This window comes from Giraffa tippelskirchi, chromosome 9, assembly GCF_054371585.1.
Source record: "Giraffa tippelskirchi isolate mGirTip1 chromosome 9, T2T-mGirTip1v1.2.pri, whole genome shotgun sequence".
Lineage (NCBI taxonomy): Eukaryota > Metazoa > Chordata > Mammalia > Artiodactyla > Giraffidae > Giraffa > Giraffa tippelskirchi.
Window position 1 is genome coordinate 12,048,727 of NC_137283.1, and position 25,544 is coordinate 12,074,270.

Below are 25,544 nucleotides of genomic sequence, written 5' to 3' on the forward strand. Positions count from 1 at the left end.
CAGCCAGTGTCACTGTGTAGCATAGGGTTCACTTCTCTCTCTCTCTCTCTCATGCATGTTAATTGGATTGAAAGAAGGGATGGAAAAAAGAGAACATGACAGAGAGGATACTGCTAAATTTATTACTTATTAATAGAAATCACTGTACTTCTGGTTTAGTCACCTACAGTAAAGAGCTGATTATTTCGGAAACAGCCACATAAAAGGAATGCTTTCTTGGTTCCAAAGTAGTAATGGCCAGGAGAGCGGGTGAATGACGCTTGTTTTCATTCAGTCTTGTGTAATTGCATTTGAGTGGGATGTAAAATGTTACCACGAGGCTGAGTACCCAGTGACTGGACCCCACCCCCCAAAAAAAATCACCATCTTCTGTATTAGTCACTTAGACAACAAGAATTTATTTCTCTAGGTTCCAGAGGCTGGAAGTCCAAGATTAAGGAACCTGCTGATTTGATTCTTTGGTGAAAGCTGCTTCCTAGGTTGCAGACGTAGATGAGAAGGTTGTCAGCCTTTTCACTATGTTCTCACTTGGTGAGGGGGAGGGAGAGGGAGCTTGGGTCTCCCCACCTCTTCTTATAGGAACAGTAACCCTATCAATAGGATTATGAGAGTCCTATCCTCGTGACCTCATCTAAACCTAATTACCTCCAGATACCATCACATTGGGGTTAGGTCTTCAACATACAAATTTGGGGAGACACAAATATTAGAGTGTAACAACTTCTCTACAAAGAAAAACTAACCAGTCTAAAAGTATTCTAATGAATCCAGTGCAAAATGTTTGTGTTGAAATGTGTCATTTCTGGTTTTCTTCCTGCTATCTTTTGTTGACTCTTGATAGCATCAAACCCACCTTCTCATTCTGCTCCTGCCAGAAACTCAACCCACCCTCCCTGGGACTTACATGTTGAGTGCTCAGATAGAAGAATCATGTGTAGAAAACATTCTGTATTTCAGTAGATAACTTTGCACCATCTGCAATACACCTTTCTGGGTCTTCAGGTTCTAGCCCTCTTCAGTTTTGTTCCCATTTGCAATTCATCTTAACATTCCTTTACCATATAAATTTGTGCTGTGTTGAGTTTTCCTTAGATTCAGTTATAACATCTGCCTGGTTTTCTCAGATCATATGAGTAAAATGAATTCCTCATCACACGTTCATTTTTACTTCTGTAAAGAGAGTCATGGTTTTGCCTTCTTCTGAAAAGTATCTTTTAACACAGGGAAGCCTTTGTGGGGAGAAATCATCAGGACTCAGCTTCCAAAGACCCAGCTAAATCTTTGAGCCTGTGTCTTGCTGATCTCGGGTCATGACCACCCATTCTTCCAGATACTCCAGCCCCCAAACATTGAGGTCATTCTCCACTCTTCTTTTTCTGGCACCCACCACGTCCTACCCTGTGATAGGTTTAACAGTGGCTCTCTGAAGATGTCCACATCGTAATCCTGGAATTCGTGACCGTGTTCCCTTACATGGCAAAAGGGACTTTGCACATGTGATTGAAGTAAGGATTCTGAGGCAGAGAGATTATCCTAGATTATTGAAATGATTCCAGAATAACACCAGGAGGATCAAAGTCAGACAAGGGAGATGTGAGGTTGGGAGAAGCTGGAGTGCTATGCTTTGAAGATGGAGGAAGGGGCCACAAGCCAGAGAACCCAGGCAGCCTCTAGGAGCTGGAAGAGGCCAGGGAACACACTCGCACTCAGTGCCTCCAGAAGGAAGAGGCCTCACAGCATCTGGACTTCAGCCCCCAGAGACGCTTTTCAGACTTCCAACCTTCAGAACTGTAAGGGAACAAATCTGTGTTAAGTCAGTAAATGTGTGTTGATTTGTTATACAATCAATAGGAAATGAATGCAAACACCATAGCAAATTATGTTGGTTTTATTTTCAAAATACAGCCAAGATTGACCACTTCCCAACTGTGCCACTGGCATTCTGGGTCAAGCCAGCTCCATCCCTGGCCTGGATTGATTCAAAGGCCTACTTACTGTTTTCCCTGTCGACTGGCCCTCCAGCCTTTTCTGCCCTCTAGATACAGAATATGAGATTTCTATGTGCTGCCCTCTGGTGTTCACCCTTGGCATTGTCTTTCTCTGATGCTTCAGTGGCTCCCTTAGCAGCATTCCTTTTCACTGTCACTCGAATTCTCCAGACAAGAATGCTGGAATGGGTTGCCATTCCCTTCTCCAGGGGATCTTCCTGACCCAGCGATCGAGCCCTGGTCTCCGGCATCACAGGCAGATTCTTTACCCTCTGAGCCACCAGGGATGCCCATCAGTTCAGTTCAGTTCAGTTCAGTTCAGTCACTCAGTCGTGTCCGACTCTTTGCGACCCCATGAATTGCAGCACGCCAGGCCTCCCTGTCCATCACCAACTCCCGGAGTCTACCCAAACCCATGTCCATCGAGTCGGTGATGCCATCCAACCATCTCATCCTCTGTTGTCCCCTTCTCCTCCCGCCCCTAATCCTACCCAGCGTTAGGGTCTTTTCCAATGAGTCAACCCTTTGCATGAAGTGGCCAAAGTATTGGAGCTTCAGCTTCAACATCAGACCTTCCAATGAACACCCAGGACTGATCTCCTTTAGGATGGATTGATTGGATCTCCTTGCAGTCCAAGGGACTCTCAAGAGTCTTCTCCAACACCACACTTCAAAAGCATCAGTTCTGTGGCGCTCAGCTTTCTTCACCGTCCAACTCTCACATCCATACATGACCACTGGAAAAACCATAGCCTTGACTAGACGGACTTTTGTTGGCAAAGTAATGTCTCTGCTTTTAAATATGCTATCTAGGTTGGCCATCACCTTCCTTCCAAGGAGTAAGCGTCTTTTAATTTCATGGCTGCAGTCACCATCAGCAGTGATTCTGGAGCCCAAAAAAATAAAGTCTGACACTGTTTCCACTGTTTCCCCATCTATTTCCCATGAAGTGATGGGACCAGATGCCATGATCTTAGTTTTCTGAACGTTGAGCTTTAAGCCAACTTTTTCACTCTCCTCTTTCACCTTCATCAAGAGGCTCTTTAGTTCTTCTTCACTTTCTGCCATAAGGGTGGTGTCATCCACATATCTGAGGTTATTGATATTTCTCCCGGCAATCTTGATTCCAGCTTGTGTTTCTTCCAGCCCAGCGTTTCTCATGATGTACTCTGCATATAAGTTAAATAAGCAGGGTGACAATATACAGCCTTGACGGACTCCTTTTCCTATTTGGAACCAGTCTGTTGTTCCATGTCCAGTTCTAACTGTTGCTTCCTGACCTGCATACAGGTTTCTCAAGAGACAGGTCAGATGGTCTGGTATTCCCATCTCTTTCAGAATTTTCCACAGTTTATTGTGATCCACACAGTCAAAGGCTTTGGCATAGTCAAGAAAGCAGAAATAGATGTTTTTCTAGAACTCTCTTGCTTTTTCGATGATCCAGCAGATACTGGCAATTTGATCTCTGGTTCCTCTGCCTTTTCTAAAACCAGCTTGAACATCTGGAAGTTCACGGTTCACGTATTGCTGAAGCCTGACTTGGAGAATTTTGAGCATTACTTTACTAGCATGTGAGATGAGTGCAATTGTGCGGTAGTTTGAGCATTCTTTGGCATTGCCTTTCTTTGGGATTGGAACGAAAACTGACCTTTTCCAGTCCCGTGGCCATTGCTGAGTTTTCCAAATTTGCTGGCATATTGAGTGCAGCACTTTCACAGCATCACCTTTGAGGATTTGAAATAGCTCAACTGGAATTCCATCACCTCCACTAGCTTTGTTTGTAGTGATGCTTTCTAAGGCCCACTTGACTTCACATTCCAGGATGTCTGGCTCTAGGTGAGTGATCACACCATCGTGATTATCTGGGTCATGAAGATCTTTTTTGTACAGTTCTTCTATGTATTCTTGCCACCTCTTCTTAATATCTTCTCCTTCTGTTAGGTCCATACCATTTCTGTCCTTTATCGAGCCTATCTTTGCATGAAATGTTCCTTTGGTATCTCTAATTTTCTTGAAGAGATCTCTAGTCTTTCCCAATCTGTTGTTTTCCTCTATTTCTTTGCACTGATCGCTGAGGGAGGCTTTCTTATCTCTCCTTGATATTCTTTGGAACTCTGCATTCAGATGGGAATATCTTTCCTTTTCTCCTTTGCTTTTCACTTCTCTTCTCTTCCCAGCTATCTGTAAGGCCTCCTCAGACAGCCATTTTGCTTTTTTGCATTTCTTTTCCATGGGGATTTTCTTGATCCCTGTCTCCTATACAATGTCACGAACCTCTGTCCATAGTTCATCAGGCACTCTATCAGGTCTAGTCTAAATCTATTTGTCACTTAAATCTATTTGTCACTTCCACTGTATACTCATAAGGGATTTGATCTAGGTCATACCTGAATGGACTAGTGGTTTTCCCTACTTTCTTCAATTTAAGTCTGAATTTGGCAATAAGCAGTTCATGATCTGAGCCACAGTCTGCTCCCGTTCTTGTTTTTGCTGACTGTATAGAGCTTCTCCATCTTTGGCTGCAAAGAATATAATCAATATGATTTCGGTGTTGACCATCTGGTGATGTCCACGTGTAGAGTCTTCTCTTGTGTTGTTGGAATAGGGTGTTTGCTATTACCAGTGCATTCTCGTGGCAAAACTCTATTAGCCTTTGCCCTGCTTCATTCCATACTCCAAGGCCAAACTTACCTGTTACACCAGGTGTTTCTTGACTTCCTACTTTTGCATTCCAGTCCCCTATAATGAAAAGGACATCTTTTTGGGGTGTTAGTTCTAGAAGGTCTTGTAGGTCTTCATAGAACCGTTCAACTTCAGCTTCTTCGGCGTTACTGGTTGGGGCATAGACTTGGATTACCGTGATATTGAATGGTTTGCCTTGGATACGAACAGAGATCATTCTGTCGTTTTTGAGATTGCATCCAAGTACTGCATTTCGGACTCTTTTGTTGACCATGATGGCTACTCCATTTCTTCTAAGGGATTCTTGCCCACAGTAGTAGATATAATGGTCATCCGAGTTAAATTCACCCATTCCAGTCCATCTTAGTTCGCTGATTCCTAGAATGCCAATGTTCACTCTTGCCATCTCCTGTTTGACCACTTCCAGTTTGCCTTGATTCATGGACCTAACATTCCAGGTTCCTATGCAATATTGCTCTTTACAGCATCGGACTTTGCGTCTATCACCAGTCACATCCACAGTTGGGTATCGTTTTTGCTTTGGCTCCATCCCATCATTCTTTCTGGAGTTATTTCTCCACTGATCTCCGTTAGCATATTGGGCACCTACTGACCTGGGGAGTTCATCTTTCAGTGTCCTATCTTTTTGCCTTTTCATACTGTTCATGGGGTTCTCAAGGCAAGAATACTGAAGTGGTTTGCCATGCCCTTCTCCAGTGGACTACATTCTGTCAGACCTCTCCACCATGACCCATCCGTCTTGGGTGGCCCCACATGGCATGGCTTAGTTTCATTGAGATAGACAAGGCTGTGGTCCATGTGATCAGATTAGCTAGTTATACTTGCTAAAGGCCTGATACATTGTACCGGTCAGGTGCAATGTATCTCTCTTCTTCCACATACCATCCCAGTTCACCACCAGTGACAGTATTTTTTAAGGGTCAAGGAGGTTTATCAGCCCATGGCAAGATACAAAATGATCAATGATGATAACCATATTCTGTCAGGCAAGTGCCACTTTGCACTGTGACAGTATCCCGCAGGACATCCCTGGTTCCCCAGGGACAGCTTTGTATTTGCATTGCTGCAGCTTGCCAGGGCCTATGCATCCGTAATCTCCAACCGACAATGGGATTCTCACTGCCAGCCTGCTGAAAGATAATTAACCCCCCGGGATCCCATGTCCACAGTCTGCTTCCTCAGAGGGCTCCTGATATCAGCTGTTGCAGGTCACGTTCCCTGGGACTCAGGCTGTGAGGGGAAGACTTGCATGCAGTCGGTTTTGGGGGAGTGCTCCTGGGAGCAGCACCGTTAAGAGAGGGATGGGAGGAGATGACCTCCTGTGAGGAGTAGAGCTGACAGTCGAATTGCAGGGCAGTTGCCTCAAAGGCTGCAGCCGCTGCATGGATCACAGCTGCCAGTCCTGTAAGGCGCTTTGGAGCTGGGGTGGCTTTTCCGAGTTGTCTGCACGTGGGGCAAGAGGGGCCTTTACGCCCCTACATTGGCGAGTCATTGGATGTGGTTGGCGCCAGGAAGAGGGTGGCACCTTGGGCAAGGTGGTTTTCATCAGCCCTGAGCAACCCTTTTTAAAGGAAGACTCACCTGAGAGCTTTCAGCCATCAACATCCTTGACAGTTGGGTGAATGAGTTCTGAAAGGGGTGAAGGGGCAGCACTGGATGCCATCTATCACAGAGACCTTTAATAAAAGCTGTATCAGATTTTATCACTGCCCTGCTTAAATCCCTCCAGTAACTTAAAATTCATGTGCGATATGCCCTAGATTTCCTGGCCACCAGTAACCTCTGGCATTAACTATGCTCTCAGGCTCAACATGCTGTTACTTTGGCGTTCTTTGTATTTATCCACCCAACAAGTATCTATTGAATATTTACTATGGACTAAACAATGTTCTAAATCAGGGGTGTGCAAACTATGGCCCACAGGCCAAATTATGCAGCTGTTTATTTCTATAAAAACAGTTTTATTGAAACACAGCCACATGTATTTGTTTAAATATTATCTGCTGCTGCTGCTAAGTCGCTTCAAGCGTGTCTGACTCTGTGCGACCCCATAGATGGCAGCTCACCAGGCTCCGCCATCCCTGGGATTCTCCAGGCAAGAACACTGGAGTGGGTTGCCATTTCCTTCTCCAATGCATGAAAGTGAAAAGTGAAAATGAAGTTGCTCAGTCGTGTCCGACTCTTCGTGACCCCATGGACTGCAGCCTACCAGGCTCCTCCGTCCATGATTTTCCAGGCAAGAGTACTGGAATGGGTTGCCATTGCCTTCTCCAAATATTATCTATGGCTACATTTTTGCTACTGTGGCAGAGCTGAACAGAGGCCATATAGCCACAAAGCCTAGAATATTTACTACTTGATACTTTACAAAAAAAATTTACTGATATGTCTTATATATCTGTACAAATATATATATCAAATAATAAAATTTATTCTTCCTCCTCTCTCTCTTCTGTCTCTCTCTGTATATGTACACACACAAAATGAGACTCAGATTACAGCCACATATATAATTCTATAAGTTTTCCAGTAGCTACATTAAGTTTACAAAGTAGAAACAGGTGAAATAAATTTTAATAGTGTATTTTATGTAATCCAATGTGTCCCAAATATATTTCAACTTAGAACCAACATAATAAAGTATCAGTGAAATTCTCTCCATGCTTTTTTAAATGCGATGGCTTTAAAAGTCAGTGTGTAGTTTGCCCTTAATCTGGACTAGTGACTAGTCAGGTACTCACTTGCCGTGTGTGGCTAGTGGCTCCTGTATTGGAGGGTGCAGTTCTGGAAGCAGATGATGCAGCAGTCAATAAAGCAGACCAAATTGCCACCTTATATTCTTAATGGAGAGGAGAGACAATAAAATAATCAGGTAAAACAAATTTTAGGCCTGATGGTGATAAGTGGTGATGTGGATTCTTGGGGCAGAAGTTGCGTGTTTAAATTGGGGAAGATCACAATGAGAGAAGTATGTGGTGAAGAATTAACCTCACCAGGAGGGAGGTGGGAGGGGGATTCAGGATGGGGAACACATGTACACCCATGGCTGATTCATGTCAACGTATGGCAAAAACCACTACAATATTGTAAAGTAATTAGCCTCCAATTAAAAAAAAAAAAAGAATTATCCTCACCAAAGGCGACTCTGGCCTTTACCTCGAGTCCTGGTTGGTGTCTTTGTTTGCCTGGGGCATTTGGCCACCGGGCAGTCTAGCAGTGTGACTTGTGATGGGGACTTTGGGTCATGCTGTGTCAGTTCTGCCTCCTGAGGAGCTGGAGACTAAGGTATTAGCCACCGTCTGGGAGGGGCCAGCATGTGACCCAAACCCTGTGAATACTCTGGGCACCAGGGCCCTGTGTGTTGTCACATTCTGTGGCCGGGAGGAGGTCACACATCATCCACGGCTCTACAGAGAGAACAAGGAGCATCTCTGGACGCCTCGTGGGCTCTGCCCTGTGCACTCCCCTTGGCTGATTTCATCTGTATCCCTTTCCTGTGGTAAACACTTCTCCGGGGGAGCTTCCCAACCCAGGGATCGAACCCAGGTCTCCCACATTGCAGGCGGATTCTTTACCAACTGAGCCACCGGGGAAGCCCAAGAATACTGGAGTGGGTAGGCGATCCCTTCTCCAGTGGATCTTCCCGACCCAGGGATTGAACTGGGGTCTCCTGCATTGCAGGCGGATTCTTTACCAGCTGAGCAACCATGGAAGCGCCGTAATAAACCCTAACCATGATTATATCTGCTTCCTCTGAGTTCTGTGAGTCCTTCTAGCAAATTATTGAGGTGGTTTGGGGATGACCCTGAACTTGCAGTTGTTGTCAGAAGTGAGGGTGCTGTCTTAGGGTCCTGTTCTAACTGTACAGTTCAGTTCAGTCGCTCAGTCGTGTCCGACTCTTTGCGACCCCATGAATTGCAGCACTCCAGGCCTCCCTGTCCATCACCAACTCCCGGAGCTTACCCAAACCCATGTCCCTTGAGTCGGTGATGCCATCCAACCATCTCATCCTCTGTCGTCCCCTTCTCCTCCTGCCCCCAATCCTTCCCAGCATCAGGGTCTTTTCCAATGAGTCAACTCTTCGCATGAGGTGGCCAAAGTATTGGAGTTTCAGCTTCAACATCAGTCCTTCCAATGAACACCCAGGACTGATCTCCTTGAGGATGGACTGGTTGGATCTTCTTGCAGTCCAAGGGACTCTCAAGAGTCTAACTGTACAGTTTGTCCTAAATGCTTTATGGACAGTGACATCTGAGTAAAGACCTGAAAGAAATGAGGGACAGTGGGAGGCACGGGCTGGACAGGGTGGGCAACAGGAAGAGTGGAAGGAGATTCCTTCTTTACTCACTATTTTTTTTCTTTTTTTTATTCTTTAAATTATGTAAGTACAATAACACATTTACAGGAGACTTAGAAAATACAGAATAAAGTTACATACAGTTCCACTCTATATTACAACTTTTTAAGTATATAAATTTTTAGTTGGAGTTTCAATATCAAACTCTCAAAAATTAATAGAATGAATAGAAAAGTAGGAGGATGTAGTAGACCTGAAAAGCACAATAAACCAATTCAGCATAATTAAGATTTATACAGTTTTCACACAGCAGCAGGATACAAATCTTTTTCAAGTTCCCATAGCCTATAAACCAAGAGCCAGTAGACCATATCCAGGATGTAAAACAAGATGCCAAAATTTCATGGTCTAAAGATATTAAAATTATACAGAATCTATTCTCCCGTCACTGTGGAATTATGTTAGAAATCAATATCAAAAGATATTTGAAAATAACCCACTTATTTTCAGGTCCAATATGACTTACCAAGAGAGATCTTTGATGTAGCCATCGAAAGCCTCAATAATGTTAAAATACTGAAAAAAATACAGAAGGTGATTGCGGAGAAGAAAATATTTAAAAGAGAAATTAATATCAAAATGAGAAATTAATATCAAGGGTACTTTAAAAAAACCCATGTGTTTGGAAATTAAATGTGCACTTTTAAATGATGGGTGTATCTAAGAAACCATAACGAGAAAAATTTGAAAATATTTGTAACAGAATAAAAATGATAAGTCTATTCACTATTTTGATAAACCACTGCATGAGTACTCAGATCTCCTGTTTTAAAGGTTCAGCACTGGGATTAAGGCTTCAGTTAAGATTTAGGTTAAATTAGGGTATTGGGATTAGGGTGAGTTGTAGTGCTTGTTTCGTCTAGTCTAGGATTGGAGTTGAAATACAACTAGGGTTTAGGCTTCAGTGTTTACTATTCTGTGTTAGGATATTTACGGTTATAGTTAAGATTAGTGCTCTGATGGTGTAGCTTGTGGAATTAGACGTGGCCAGTGACATTTAAGTTCCTGGGGTGTGTGTTTGTATGAATTCTACTAAACAGCCAGGATATATACACCCTCTTTTAATTTAATAATAGAAGTCAGCCAAGCATTGTTTTAGAGCTTGGATGGAAGAAAATGTGCAGCTTTGGAAATAATACTGTATGCATCAGCCCAGTGGAAAATAAAATGAGGCAAGCATCTGGCAATAAAGAGGCATTAATGTATGGAACAATGATGAACAGTGAAACTGGTTGTAAATAGTTAAGTCTAAATGCTTTTGATTGTACGAAAAAGGAAGAGGTTTGGTATAAGAAAAAAGAATATGAAAGTAAGCATACATATTTTTCCAACACATGAAGCCATGTGGGAAAAGAAAGGGGAGAAGTTGCAGTGTTTACAAGTTTGACGATTTGAGAGGTTAACAGTAAGTAGTTGTTTATACAGAAAGAATTTTAGGAGTGATAAACGCACAAAGACACTCAAACCTTAGGAAAGGTGTACAACTAGGAGTAATTAAAAGTAAGCCTTGTGGGAGTTCCCTGATGGCCTAATGGTTAAGATTACAGACCTTCCTTGCCTTGGCCCTGGGTTCAATCCCTGGTCAGAGAATTGAGATCCTGCAAGCAGAGAGGGGCAGCCAGAAGGAAACGAAAATAAGCAAACCTCTGTCCTAGAACCTTCTCTGCCTATTCTGTTATTTTGTTGGAGTGCATTCTAAGTATAGTGAAGGGTGTATTTATTCTACCCTCGTGCTGCGTTGGTAATTGGGCTGGGTCAGGAATTCTGGAACTTTGAAAGTTCAGTTTTTGTCTTCTAGCCCTCGGGGTTGCTGATGACTTTCTGATTCTGTTTCCTTTGCAGGTGACAACTTTGACTGCTGTTACCATTTATTTTTTCATACCAAAGCCTCTTCATTCATTGAAACGTGACCACGAGAAGCGTCTGGTTGTGGACCTTTTTCCATTTAGTCAAGTTAGCTCTGGAGGATGCTTTCCGTTGAAAGAGGGTTGTCTTCAGTCACCTCCATTAGTTAACTCAGCCACTCATTCCAAGTCTGAACAGACAACATTTTGCAGATATTTCTGCAAAATCAACAGCAAAGTTAAGAAGGACCAAGATGAACAAACAAGGGGAAAAAAGTCCAGATATAATTCAGGGAACTGAAAGTGCTGACTGGTCACCTCTCAGTCCATGTGAATACTGAAACCCCAAGTGAATGCTGGTCAGAGATCATCCTTCTTTTCTCTCTCCCACTCATGCCCTTCCTCCCCTGGATGATGATTTTTTGGTCTCTACCTCTCTTTTTGGACCTTGAGTTGGCCTCCCCTACCTTCCCCCTCAGCTGATTACCTTGGCTTACCCGAGAATTAGAAGATTTAGATGAGAATTCTCATAAATTCCCACCACCTGAACTACCCAGTTACCTGAACCATTGCCGACATATTCTGTCTTCTTTCCTATTGTATATGGAGTAACTGTCCCTACTCTTAGCTAAGCCCAGCTCCTTCCCCTCCCTGTGTAGGTAACCTTCTTGAAAATCTTGGCTACACTTGTTGCCCCCATTTCTTTATCTCTCATCCTCTCTTTATCACAGTTTTGCCCCCATCATTCTACCGAAACAAATCTTGTCTTCAGGACTCAGTCCTTGAGCTCCTCTTTTTAATCTACACTCTTCATGAGCTTCTTTTATTTTTTTAGAGGCCATCTATTGACAATATACAATATCTATATCCCTAACTCCTCTCCTCTGATCTCTAGATGTGTGTATTTAAATGCCCATCTAACATCTCCTTTTGGATGTCACACAGACACCTCATGCTTAGTAAGTCCAAAACTGAGCTCCTGATTCCCATCCCCCCTCCAAATGGCTCCTCTCATAGTCCCCCTCCTTCCCCAGTAAATGATAATTCAGATCCTCTGGTATTCCAAGGACACAAGAATCCTCTTTTCCTCACATAGATCTCATACATTCTATATTATATACCCATTACCTATCCAGAATATGACGTCTGATAATCACCTCCTCCTGGCTGTTGCTATATTTATTTCACACCTGGGCTTTCTGGAATAACCCCCTAACTAGGATATCTGGTTTCCTTAGTACTTTCCTAGTTTTTGGTTTTCAGTTTTTACATTGGAAGTCCTATCTCAGGAGATTCCCCAGCCCTGGGGTAAACCAGGATAGTTTTTCACCCTGCTTCTACCTAAGCTATTTCTTCCATGGTCTCCCTGTGTATTCCCAGTGGATCTAGGGTGATCCTTTTGAAAGGCAAAGTTTATCAGGTGACATTTCTGCTCAGAACCCTTCAGTGGGCTCCTCATACTGTCAGTGGCCTATTGTTTGCAGGGTCCACAGGCTTTTGTGAACAGAGGTGGAGAGTTGATTTTGAGCAGGCTGATGTTGAGGTACCCATGAAATGCTCAATTAGCAATGTCCAGCACTGAAGGAAGGATTGAGAGCGTATTTTGTTGGTAAAACAAGAACAGACGGTTATAGAAAATGTTGCCGAAAAGAATTCTAGGAAATTAGGTAAAATGAAAAAAAGTCTATAATAGGACTGAGAGATAAAATTGTAGAATCTCTCTCTGGGGATACTCATGATAAATAAAATTTTTTTATATATTATTTAAACTATAAAAAAATATAAATATATATTTGCAGCAGATGTTCCAAACTCCCCAGATCTTCTTTGTGTATCTTTCCAAACCAAGTACAGTCCTCTGCATAACCAGCATGCAATCCTCCAGATCAGGAAATCAGAAATCAGCATTGGTGTGACACTGATATCTGACCCAAATGTTTCAGTCAAATTTCACCGGTTATCCCAACAAAGTCTCTTTTCTGCTTGGCCCGGGATTACACTTTGCATTTAATAGTTGTGTCTCTTCAGTCTCCCTCAACCTGAAACAGGTGATTATTCTTTCCCTGTGTTCACAATGTTATAGTTTGAAGGAGTACAGGCTTTTCGTTCTGCAGGCTAGAGCTCAGCCTGGTTTCATCAATGTTGCCTCAGGATGGGACTCCGACATGTGTTCTTGGGAGAAATATACAGAGGTGATGCTGTCCTCTCCTCACTGCATCGCGTCCGAAGGCTCAGGACGTTGGCCGGTCATACTACTGGTGATATTAATCTCACTCTCTCGGTCAGTTTGGTGTGTTCAGGTTTCTCCATATTAAGTCATTATTTTCCTCTTCATAAGTATTTCGTAGAAAGATGCTCTCAAACTATGACAGTATCCTGCATTTCATTAAACCCCATTCATTTGATTTGGTGTGTGTGTTAGTCGCTCAGTCGTGTCCGACTCTTTGAGACCCCATGGACTGTAGCCCACCAGGCTTCTCTGTCCATGAAATTCTCCAGGCAAGGATACTGGAGTGGGTTACCATGTCCGTCTCCAGAGGATCTTCCTGACCCAGGGATCAAATCTGGGTCTCCCACATTGCAGGCAGATTCTTTACCATCTGAGCCACCAGGGAAGCCCATTTGACTTAGTGAACATTGACGATTCTTGCCTAAATTAACCACAATTATAGTGGTTACCAAATGGCTATTTTCTGTTACCATCACCCCTGCTGTGTTTATTAGTTGGCATTCTACTATAAGGAAGAAATGTCTTTTTTTCCTTCATTTGTTTATATCAGTGTAGGCCCATGGATTCCCATTTTATTCAGTGGATTTAATCCATTATTATCATTATTTATTTTTATATAAAATCATTCTAGATTCGGCTAACAGGAGAGCCTCACCAAAGTTGACTCCTGTTGTGGGGAAGGGATAACTTGAGAATTTGGGATTAACAGATACACATGACTGTATATAAAATAGAGAAGCAACAAAAACCTACTGTATAGCACAGGGAACTGTATTCAATATCTTGTAATAATCTATAATGGAAAAAATCTGAAAAAATATAACTGAATCACTTTGCTGTACCACTGAATCCTTGTAAATCAATTGTGCTTCAAAAAAATGTTTAAAAAAAAAAGCCAAAATTATCCCCTTTGAGCTTTAGCTATGTCCCTGCAATTTTTTGAGCAATTCTTTACTTTCTGGTACAAGAAAATGTTCCTGGCTCATCTTGTAATTTTCCTGCCTCAGCGTCAGAACTAGCTGTTTCTTTAAGGGGTTCTAGAGAGGTGAGTGATATTTGAAAACTAAAATCTGGGTGTTTCATTGCTTATTGCTTCTGGGCTGTCATCAATTGTAGACCTTCTCGTGTACAGAGGTGGAACATATATACATACATGTAAACGTGTGTGTGTATGTGTATGTATGTATATGTGTACCCTGACTACTACTATGACTATTTCTCTATCTGTTTATATTTTAAAGGTCCATGAATTAGCACTGGTGCCTCCATTCCATCAGTATCTCAAGGTTATTTTTAGCCTTTCCCCTTTCCTTATATGTAACTTCCTTCTCTGTGAACAAGAAAACCTTCTTTCATTATTTTCGGTATCGTTATTTATGTGCGCCATCTCTCATTCTGTAAGTAAGTTCTCTACTGTGTTGATCATATCCTTGGCTCCCACACTCCTTTGCTGCTACCTTTGTGGTCACTACCACCCCCAGGAGAAATGGAGGAAAAGGATGGGGAGGAAAGGAGAGGGAAGGGAAAGGAAGAGAAAACTAACTTATCCAGGATGGAAGGAAGGAATATCCTTTTTTTTTAAGTTCTCTCTCTTTCTTTAAAAAAATTACTTCTTTATTTTTGCCCTGCTGGGTCTTTGTTGCTGTGTGGACTTTTCTCTAGTCGCAGAGAGCAGGGGCTACTCTCTAGTTGGGGTGCATGGGCTTCTCCTTGCAGTGGCTTCTCTTATGGTGGAGCACAGGCTGCAGGGTACGCAGGCTCAGTAGTTGTGGCACATGGGCTCAGGGTGCTCAGTTGCTCCGTGGCCTGTGGGATCTTCTTGGGCCAGCAATTAAACGCACACCTCCTGCACTGGCAAGCAGATCCTTTACTACTGAGCCACCAGGGAAGTCCTTAATTGTTCTCTTTTAAACATCATTTTTAAAAATCCTTCTGAAAATTTTTTCTTTACAGTATGAGGGAGAATCTTTCTCAGTCTTCTCCTGAGCATAGCAGTTCATTATATTGATTGACGACTCACCTGCCCTTTCCTCAGCTAGAGTCACAGTTCCTTTGACAGTGGTTTGTGTACGGACACACTGAAGAATACAAGGATAGTTTGTGCTTCCTGTTGGCAGCAGTGCAGGAAAGTAAGGAATGAGCGCATTCTCCATCTCTCAAGAGCTGAGTCGTTTCTCATCTCTCATGAGCCGCAGGGCTTGCTTGTCCTGCTGCTTCTCTCCACCACCTCCTTCTTTCAGCTGCTTCTTGCAAGTAGGCCCTGCATGTGGGCCCCATGGCCTCCAGCCTGTTTGTCTGACTTGACCACTGGACTGCATACCTTTATTAGCTATAGAGTGTCTATGATGCCCAGCTTTTGAGAGGAATAATCGGCTTGTCTCCATCCAGACTATAGCTGGCTCATCTTGGGTCTGGGGTCTGCCTCTGGTCCAGTTACCTTTGGTCAGGATGGGAAGCAACGTTACAGTAGTTCCTGGGGAGATCTCTACAGGGCTGGATGTAAGATGAAACAGTTTCTTTAAGAGAATTAGGTCATATGGAGAACATACCACTTACATTCTGTAGTCATACATGAAGTTCTCATGTGCTATGCTTAGTCACTCAGTCATGTCCAATTCTTTGTGACCCCGTGGACTGTAGCCTGCCAGGCTCTTCTGTCCATGGGATTCTCCAGGTAAGAATACTGGAGTGGGTTGCCATGCCTCCTCGAGGGGATCTTCCCAACCCAGGGATTGAACCGAGGTCTCCTGCGTTGCAGGTGGATTTTTTTACAGTCTGAGCAACCAGAGAAACCCTAAGATCTCATAGGGCAGATTTTTTTTTTTAATTGGTTTGTAGATTTTAAGAAATGAGGACTTTGGAAAAGGCTGTGTCAATCAGTAAATTAAGGATTAGTTTGGGTTCATGGGTCACTATGGGGAAACATTATTCTAAATCCAGCACTTCAGTTTCTCAGATAAAAAAACTAAGGCCCAGAGAGGCCAAGGGATTGTCCTTGTGGACACGACCTGTCAGTGGCAGAGCTGAGTAGAACCAGAGCTGGCACTAGGGAGAGATAAGGGAAGGGCCTTGGATGCACAATTTAACGGGACTTCCTAGGTGGCTCAGTAGGTAAAGAATTCACCTGCAATACAGGAGACATGGAGACATGGGTTCGATCCCTGGGTTGGGAAGATTCCTTGGAGGAGGGCAGAGCAAACCAATCCAGTATTCTTGCCTGAAAAATCCCATGGGCAGAGGAGCCTGGCGGGCTACAGTCCATAGTGTTGCAAAGAGTTAGACACGACTGAAAACTGAAGTGACTTTGCGACTCACTCCCCACATCACGTAAGTGCCCCAGGTACATCTCTTGTCTCACCCAGTGCTCAGCCCATATTAGAACCCAACACTAAGGTCCTGCTCACCAGGAGAGAGAGATCCTATTTGGCCTGGAGGGATTGGGTAAGGGAGACTTCTGGGAAGTTTTCCTGTATTGCTACCTTCAGGGAGAAGTAAGTTCCTGGGGAAGGCTGGTGAAGCAAATTTCCCCAAGGTGAAGGTAGCTTGGGATGGTCACTCACTGGAGAAGCCTGAATTATCCTGTATTCTCAGAGCACTGACAGCCTCCAGATCTGGCACAGAGTTCCTTGCCTGGGTTATCTTTAGCTGGTTGCTGAGGGTTGCAGCATTTCTAAGACCTGGTAATGGATACTTCTCTTTTTTTCTCCTCATAAAAATAATCCTTCCGTCCAACCAGCCTTGTACGGTCTGTTCTTGCAGAAATGGGACATGTAGGATTGGGGTTTTTTTAGTCTCCTGTCTGGTGCCTGCTTCCTTCATGTGGATTTTTTTTTTTTAATCATATGAAGATTTTTTTAAAAGTTGGCATACTGGCTTTGTGGTTGGTTGAGGCAAAAAAATCACTACAATGGTCAGTAAGACAAGAAAAAATAAAGGCGAGAAAGACTAAAGAGAAACACCCTGAAGTACTTTGTGACTTTTGTTTTGCTCCCACCTAGTCCAAGGCACAATCCTTTCATATCTGACTCTTCTCCACTCTTGACCCTCATCTGATTTGTTCTCAGTAAGGCAGTCAGAGAAATTTGTTCAAACATAAATCAGGCAAGATAGTGAAAGAAAAGGCATTGAGATTGGAAAAGAAAAACTGTCTCTACTTCTGAATGCAATGATCTTGTATATAGAAACTTCTAAGAAATCTTAAAAAACTATTAGAACTAATTAATGATCTCAGTGAGGTTACAGAATAGGAAATCAATATATAAAAATCAATTTGCCTTTCTACATACTTGCAATGAACAATCCAAAAATGAAATTAAGAAAATAATTTCATTTATGATAGCACCAACAGGAATAAATGCTTATGAATAGATTTAAGAAAGCAAGTGTAAAACTTATATTCTGAAAACTACCAAACATTGTTGGAAGAAATTAAAGAAGATCTTCAAAAATGGAAAAACATCCTCTGTTCATAGATCAGAAGACTGAATATTGTTAAGGTAGCAGTACTCCCCAAATTGACCTGTGGACTTAATGCAGTCCCTATTAGACTGCATCCCATCTGGCTTCTTTGTACAAATTAACAAACTGATCTAAAATTAATTTGGAAACTCAAGAAACCCAGAATAGCCAAAAGAACCTTGGAAAAGAAGAAAAAGTTAGAAGACGCATACTTTCCAATTTCAAAACTTACAAGGGAACAATAACCAAGACTGTAGTACTGGCATAGATATAGACGTATAGATCAATGGAGTAGAATCAAGAGTTCATAAGTAAATCCATGTTTCTATAGTTAATTGATTTTTGACAAGGATGCTGAGGCCATTCAGTGGGGAAAGAACAATCTTTTCAGCAAATGATATTAAGACAACCAGATAGCAACATGTAAAAGATGTAGCTGGATCTCCTACCTCACATCACGTATAAAAATTAAGTAAAAATGAGGATCTCCCTGGCGATCCAGTGGTTAAGAATCTGCCTTGCAATGCAGGGGATGCACGTTCTATCCCTGGTTGGGTAATTAAGATCCTACATGCCCCGGAGCAGAGCAACTAAGCCTGCGCACTGCAACTAGAGAGTCCCGGCTGTGCGCCACAATGAAAGATCCCATGTGCTGCAACTAAGACCCCACACATCCAAATAAATAAATATTTTTAAAAATGGCTCAAAGACCTAAACATAAAAGCCATAATTACAAACTCTTAAAACATAGGTGTATATTTCCATTACCTTAGATTTGACAATGGATTCTTTGCTATGACACCAAAAACACAAGCATCAAAAGAAAAAGATCAATTGGACTTCGTGAAAATTAAAGAATTCTTGTGCTTCAAAAGACACTATCAAAGAAGCAAAAACAACCCACAGAATGGGAGAAAATGTGCAAATCTAGGATGTGTAAAGAATGCTTCCAACCAATAATAAAAAGACAACCTGGGGACTTGCATGGCAATCCGGTGGTTAAGACTGCGCTTTCACTGCTGGGGATGTGGGTTCCATCCCGGGCCTGGGAACTAAGACTCCACATGCTGTGCAGTGTGGCCAAAAAAAAAAAGGACAACCTAATAAAAATAGACAAAGTATCTGAATCGATATTTCTCTAAAGGAGATACGTAAATGGCCATTAAGCACATCAAAAGATGATCAACATCATTAGTCATCAGGGAAATGCAAATCGAAACCACAGTGAGATAACGGCTTCACACACACTGTGATGATTAGAATCAAAATAAGACAGTAAGTGTTAACAAGAATGTGAAGTAAGAACCCTCATTGGGTTCCACATTGCCACTGGGTATGTAAAATGGTGTAGCCATTTTGGAAAACAGTCTGGCAGTTCCATAAAAAAGTGAGACATAAAGTTACCATTTGACCTAGCAATTCCATTCCTAGGTATATACCTGGGAGTACCCAAGAGAAAGGAAACTATATGTCAAAATAGAAATTTGTATATGAATGTTCGTAGCAGCATTATTCATAATAGTTAGAAAGTGGAAACAACCCCAAAATCCATTAACTGATGAATAGATAAACAAAACAATAGGTAAACAAAATATAGTCAGTCTGTAGAATGGAACATTATCTGGCCATGAAAAGGAATGAAGTACTGATACTGCTTCATTCTTGGAAGAAAAGCTATGGCAAACCTAGACAGTGTATTAAAAAGCAGAGACGTTACTTTGCCAACACGAGTCCGTCTAGTCAAAGCTGTGGTTTTTCCAGTAGTCATGTGTGGATGTGAGAGTTGGACCATAAAGAAAGCTGAGCACAGAAGAATTGATGCTTTTGAACTGTGGTGTTGGAGAAGACTCTTGAGAGTCCCTTGGACTGCAAGGAGATCCAACCAGTCCATCCTAAAGGAGATCAGTCCTGGGTGTTCATTGGAAGGACTGATGCTGAAGCTGAAACTCCAATGCTTTGGCCACCTGATGCGAAGAGTTGATTCCTTAGAAAAGACCCTGATGCTGGGGAAGATTGAAGGCAGGAGGAGAAGGTGACAACAGAGGACAAGATGATTGGATGGCATCACCGACTCAATGGACATGAGTTTTAGCAAGCTCTGGGAGATGGTGAAGGACAGGGAAGCCTGGCGTGCTGCAGTCCGTGGGATCACAAAGAGTCAGACACGACTAACTCATGAGAGACTGAACAACAACAACTGATACTGCCTGCTGCAATGTGGATCAATCTTGAAAACATGATATTAAGTGAAAGAAGACTGTCAAAAAGAACACAGATAAAATCTCATGTATATGAAATTTCCAGCGTAGGCAAATAAACTCCAACACTTTGGCCACCTGATGCAAAGAGCCAACTCATTGGAAAAGACACTGATGCTGGGAAAGATTTAAGCCAAAAGAAGGGGGTGGAGTGACAAACGATGAGATGGTTAGATAGCATCACCAACTCAATGGACATGGATTTGAGCAAACTCCAGGAGACAGCGGCAGACAGAGGAACCTGGCAGTGCTGCGGTCCATGGGGTTGCAAAGTCACACACAACTTAGCGACTGAACAACAACAGAGACAGAAAGGGGATTAGTGGTTATCTAGGCCTAGGGTGGAGGTTGATGAGAAGATTGGAGAACAATGTCTAAAGGGGAATGGGTTTCTTTTTGAGGTGATGAAAATATTCTAAAATTGCCAGTGTTAATGGTTGCACAACTCAGTGAATATGCTATAAAACAATGATATGATACATGAAATGCAGCTAATTAAAGTTATCCTTATCTGGTTCCATGTTAATATCTAAATCTATAACATCATGTCCTACCTCTGCTGAGTACCTGCAAGGACTCCTGTTTCACTCAGAAGAGATGGAGAGGAGTCTAGGATGGTCTGGACTTGGGGACTGGACGAGTAGAAGGATCAAGATGCTATAAGCCAAAAAGGGGAATACTGAGAAGGAGCAGGTTTTGAGTGGAAGTCAGGAAGTTAGTTTTATTCACAATACTTCAAGAAATTTATTAACACACAAGCAGAGGGAGATGTTGGGGAAACAATAGGACATACAAATCTGCAGTTTGGGAGAGATATCCAGGCTGGGAATATAAATTTCAGAGTCATCAGCAGATGGAGAATGTTTACATCCATGAAGCTGAATAAGCACCTAAATATAGACAGACCATAGAAAGATCAGGACAGAGCTTTGGGATGCCAAGACATTAGGAAATTGTGGAGACAGAAAAGGAAACAGAGAAAGAACATCCAGTGAGATAAGAGAAAAACCAAGAAAATGAGCAGTTCTGGAAACAAGCCAAAAGAGTGAGTCTAGGAGCAGAAAGAAGATCAGTTGCGTCAAATGCGGACTATAGGTTAAGATGAGAACTGAGGCTTGACCGTGGGGGTTAACAGTCTTATCAGTAACCTTGGCCACAGCAATTCTGGTGAAATGATGTGGACAGAAGTTTGATTGGAGTACATTTCAGAGATAATGGAAAGAGAGGAATTAATTAGAGAAGAAAACTATTTTTTAAAAAGTTTTTCTTTGAAGGAGAACAGAAAAATGGAATTGTGTTACAAAAGGGGAAATGGTATCAAGAGGCACTTTTAATTTTTTTAAATTTATTTTTGGCTTCATCGTGCGGCTTACAGGATCTTAGTTCCTTGACCGGAAATTGAACCCAGGCCCCCAGCAGTGAAAGCACAGAGTCCTAACCACTGAACCACCAGGGAATTCCCAAGAGTTGTTTTTTTAAATTAAGGCTTCACAACTTATTTTTCTGCCAGCTTTTCTTAATTGAAGTTTTTATTTGGAGTTAATAGTAGATTCATGTGCAGTTGCAAGAAATAATACAGAGAGATCCTGTGTGCCTTCTACCTGGTTTCCACAAATGGAGACATCTTACAAACCATGGTTCAAACTAGAAGAGTGACGTTGACAGAGACAGGATACAAAGCATTTTCATCACCACAAGGATCCCTGATGTTGTCTTTAAGGGCCACACTCTCTCCTTAACCATAGCAACCACTAACCTGTTATCCATTTCTATAATTTAAAAAAAAATTTTTTATTGAAATATAGTTGATTTACAATGTTGTGTTGGTTTCAGGTATATAGCAAAGTGATTCAGTTGTTCATGGCTATATATAAGCATATATTCTTTTTTTTTTGCATTCTCTTCCATTATAGCTTATTATAAGACAGTGAGTATAGTTTCTTGTGCTATACAGTAGGTTTTTGTTGGTTGTCTATTTTATATATAGTAGTGTGTATATTTTAATCCCAGACTCCTAATTTATCTCCCTCTCATTTCTATAATTTTGTTATTTCCAGAATAGTATTATATGATAGAATCATAGACTTTTGACATCGTTTTGTTTTTCACTAGGCATAGTTCTCTGGGGATTCTTCCAGGTTGTTGCATGTATCAATACTTCTTTTCTTTCTGCTACTGAGTAGTAGTCCATGGTATTGAAGTGCCACAGTTGGTTTAATCATTCATCTGTTGAAAAACACCTGGATTGTTTCCAGTTTGGGAGCTACCACAAATACAGCTGCTATGAACATTTGTATACAGATATTTTGTAACATAAATTTTCATTTCTCTGGGATAAATTCCCAGGAGTATAATTGCTGGGCCATATGGTAGTTGCATGTTTAGTTTTTAAAGAAATTGCAGACTGCTTTCCAGAATGTCTGTACCACCAGAAATCTATGGGTGATCTAGTTTACCCATATCCTTGCAAGCATTTGGGGATGTTTCTTATTTTAGCCATTCTGGTAGATGTATAATAGTACCTCATTGTGGTTTTAATTCACATTTTCCTACTGGCTAACAATGTAGAACATTTTTTCATGTGCTTGTTTGCTTTCTATGTGTCTTTAGTGAAATGTCTTTTCATATATTCTGCCCATTTTCTAATTGAATTGTTTCCTTTTTTGCTGTTAAGTATTTTAGAGCTTAAAAAATTATATTATTAATGCTAGTCCTTTGTTGAATATGCTGTGTGCAAATATTTTCTCCCTCTGTATAGTTTGTCTTCTTATCTTCACAGAGACTTTATATATATATATATGAAGGATATTTGCTTTACAGTATTGTGTTGATTTCTGCCATACATTAACATGAATTATCTGTAGGTATACATATATCCCCTCCCTCTTGAAACTCCCTCCCACCTCCCACCCCATCCCACCCACCTAGGTTGTCACAGAGCCCTGGTTTGAGTTCCCTGAGTCATACAGCAAATTCCCACCTCACAGCGTCTTTTACAGAGCAAAAATTTTATATATGATGATGTTCAGTGTGTAGGACTGATTTTTCATTCTAGGGATTGTACATTTGGTATCAAATCTGAGAACTCTGTTTAACTCTAGATCCTAAAGATACTATCCTAGGCTTTTTTCCTAAAAATCTTACGGTTTCATGCTTTACATTTAAATTTGTGATCTGTTTTGAGCTAATTTTTGCATAAGATGTAAGACTTAGGTTATATTTGAAGTGAATTTCTTGTAGATGAAATATAGTTTGGTCATGTTTTAAAATCCCCTCTGCCAATCATCTTTTAATTTGTATTTTTAGTCCATCTTCATTTAATGTAATTATTGATATGTCAGGACTGAGGTCTGCTATTGTATCTTTTGTTTTCTTTCTCTTTCTCTCTCTCTCTTTTTTGGTTTCTGTTTACTGTCTTCCTGTCGAAATTGTTTACTTAACACTTTTTAGAAATCAATTTTGATTTATTTATAATGTTTTGAGTTTATCTTTTGGCAAAGCCTTTTTAGTGGTTTCTTTGGGTGTTGCCTTGTATATCTAATTTTTCACAGTCAACTGATGTTGACATTCACCAGTTTGAGTGAAATATACAAACTTTGTCTCCCTTGACATCCTTTTGTCCTCCCCCCACTTAAAATATAATTGCTTTAAATATTTTTTCTACATTCATTTAGAACCACATGAGACAGTGTTATAATTTTTGTTTCGTTTATCACACCTAATTTAGAAAACTCAAAGAGGATAAGAAAAATGTATTATATTTACCCCTGTTTTTGCTTGCTATGTTTTTTCTTCCATTTTGACGTTCCAAAGTTTTTTCTTTTGTTGCTTCTTTTCCATTTAGAGAACTTCCTTCAGTCATTCTTTACATTGGGTGTGCAAACAACATGGTCTTAGTTGACAATGTCTTGTTTTCCTATTCATTTCTGAAGGATATTTTCATTTGGTGTAGGATTCTGGGTTGAGTTCTTTTCTTTCAGCACTTTCCTTCTGGCCTTTGGTGTCTGGTGGAGAAAATCATAAATTCACTGTCATTTGTTTTTCTCATCTGTAAGTTGTCATTTCTCTTTTTGCTGCTTTTGAGATTTTTTTTTCTTTGCTTGTAGTTTCCAGAAGTTTGACTATTATGTGTTGATGTGAATTTCTTTGGTTCTCCCATTTGGAGTTGACTCGGCTTCTTGAATCTGTAGGTCTGTATCTTTTGCCAAACTTGGGAAGCTTTCAGCCGTTCAAGTGCTTTTCAGACTTGCTCTCTTTTTCCTTTCCTTCTGAGGAAGAAGACCTGAATGTTGGATCTCTTATTGTAGTCTTGAGTGTCCCTAGGGCTCTTATTTTTTTTTTTCAGTTAATTTTTCCTCTGTTGTTTACTCTTCAAATTCACTGATTCTTTCTATCGCCCCTTCCATTCTTCAGTTTAGCCCATCTGCTGAGTTTTGGTTTTGGATATTGTATTTTTCAGTTCTAAAATTTCCATTTGTTTCTTCTTCATAATTGTAATGTATTTGCTGAGACTTCATATTTCCTTTCTGAGGACTTCTGTTTTTTTCATTTGTTTCAAGCTTGCTTGAAATTGTTCCAGCATTTTTATGATGGTTACTATAAATCATCATCAGACAAAGATGTCTAACATCTTTGACATCTTGGTGTTGGTATCCATTGATAATTTTTTTATTCAGCTTGAGATTTTCCTGGTTCTTGATATGGTAAATGATTTTTTTTTTTTTTTTAATTATATGGCTACACTGGGTCTTAGTTGTGACATGTGGGATCTAGTTTTCTGACCATGGATCCAACCTGGGTCCCCTGCATTTGGGGCGTGTAGTCTTAGCTGCTGGACCACCAGGGAAGACCCCTGATGAATGATTTTTAGTTGAAACCTGGACATTTCGGATACTGTAAGACTCTGGATCTTATTCACACCTTCTATTTTGTCTGACTTGCTTTGAGATCACTCAAGCAGGAGAAGGAGTGGTGTTGCCTCCTTACTCCTGGTGAAGGAAGTCGTACAGGTTCCCCACTTTTCGACACCTGAGGAAGGAAGCTCCCTTTTACTGAAGGGTGTATGTGAAGTTTTTGGCTCCCACCCAGCCTCTGCTGATACCTCCTTGTCCAGCAGAGGGAAGAGGTAGGGGGACCTCGTTACTGCACCCCACGGACCCCACTGACACAACAGAGAGTGAGTGGCCTCGTTATCACCAGGTAGTGGTGAAAGTCTTGACTGTCTGGTAGGCCTCCGTGGACATCCCCCTAGTGGGGAGGGGCAGGCGGGCCTTGCTGCCTCCTGGTGGGAGTAAAAGTCCAGGCTCCCATTTGGTCTCTACCAACACCATGGGGCATGGGGATTGGAGGGTAGGACTGATTTCAACCTGAGAAAGGTCAAACTCTAGAGTCTCCAATGTACCCATATTCCCTCCTTACCTGGACCATGACTCTGTTCCTAGAAATTGCAAGCCTTCAGACTCCTTTTCCATCTTTGGAAATTGTTTAGTCTAGTCTTTGACTAGTCTCCGTTCTTCCCTCTCCCTCCCTAGACCATTGGAAAGTGGATGCACGGAGAGGCTTTCCATGTTGAGGAAAGGGAGGAAGGCTTTCCTTTTCTTTCTTTTGGCCAAACCATGCAACTTGCAGGATCCTAGTTCCTGAACCAGGGTTCAAACCTGCACCACTGCATTGGAAGTGCAGAGTTTTAACTGCTGGACTGCCAGG

General features: G+C 41.6%; 1 protein-coding gene and 1 long non-coding RNA gene across 7 annotated transcripts in view; one reads left to right on the forward strand and one right to left on the reverse strand.

Moving 5' to 3' along the window:
- LOC145520618 (uncharacterized) overlaps window positions 1-25,544 on the forward strand; it is a 113,288-nt gene that overhangs the window by 34,792 nt on the left and 52,952 nt on the right. Inside the window, exon 3 of one of the 6 annotated variants that reach the window (XR_014064640.1) lies at window positions 10,891-12,052. The exons of the other annotated variants lie outside the window; for them this stretch is intronic. The gene's annotated coding sequence lies outside the window, so the exon portion shown is untranslated. Of the gene's footprint in view, window positions 1-10,890; window positions 12,053-25,544 lie in introns of those variants that run through there. 6 annotated transcript variants of the gene reach the window in all.
- On the reverse strand, window positions 1,527-15,419 carry LOC145520621 (uncharacterized). Its single transcript, XR_014064644.1, has 6 exons — window positions 14,666-15,419; window positions 9,515-9,564; window positions 8,655-8,954; window positions 7,433-7,530; window positions 6,273-6,367; window positions 1,527-1,788 (listed from the first exon to the last, which is right to left on the reverse strand). It is a non-coding gene; the product is annotated as an uncharacterized LOC145520621 (long non-coding RNA).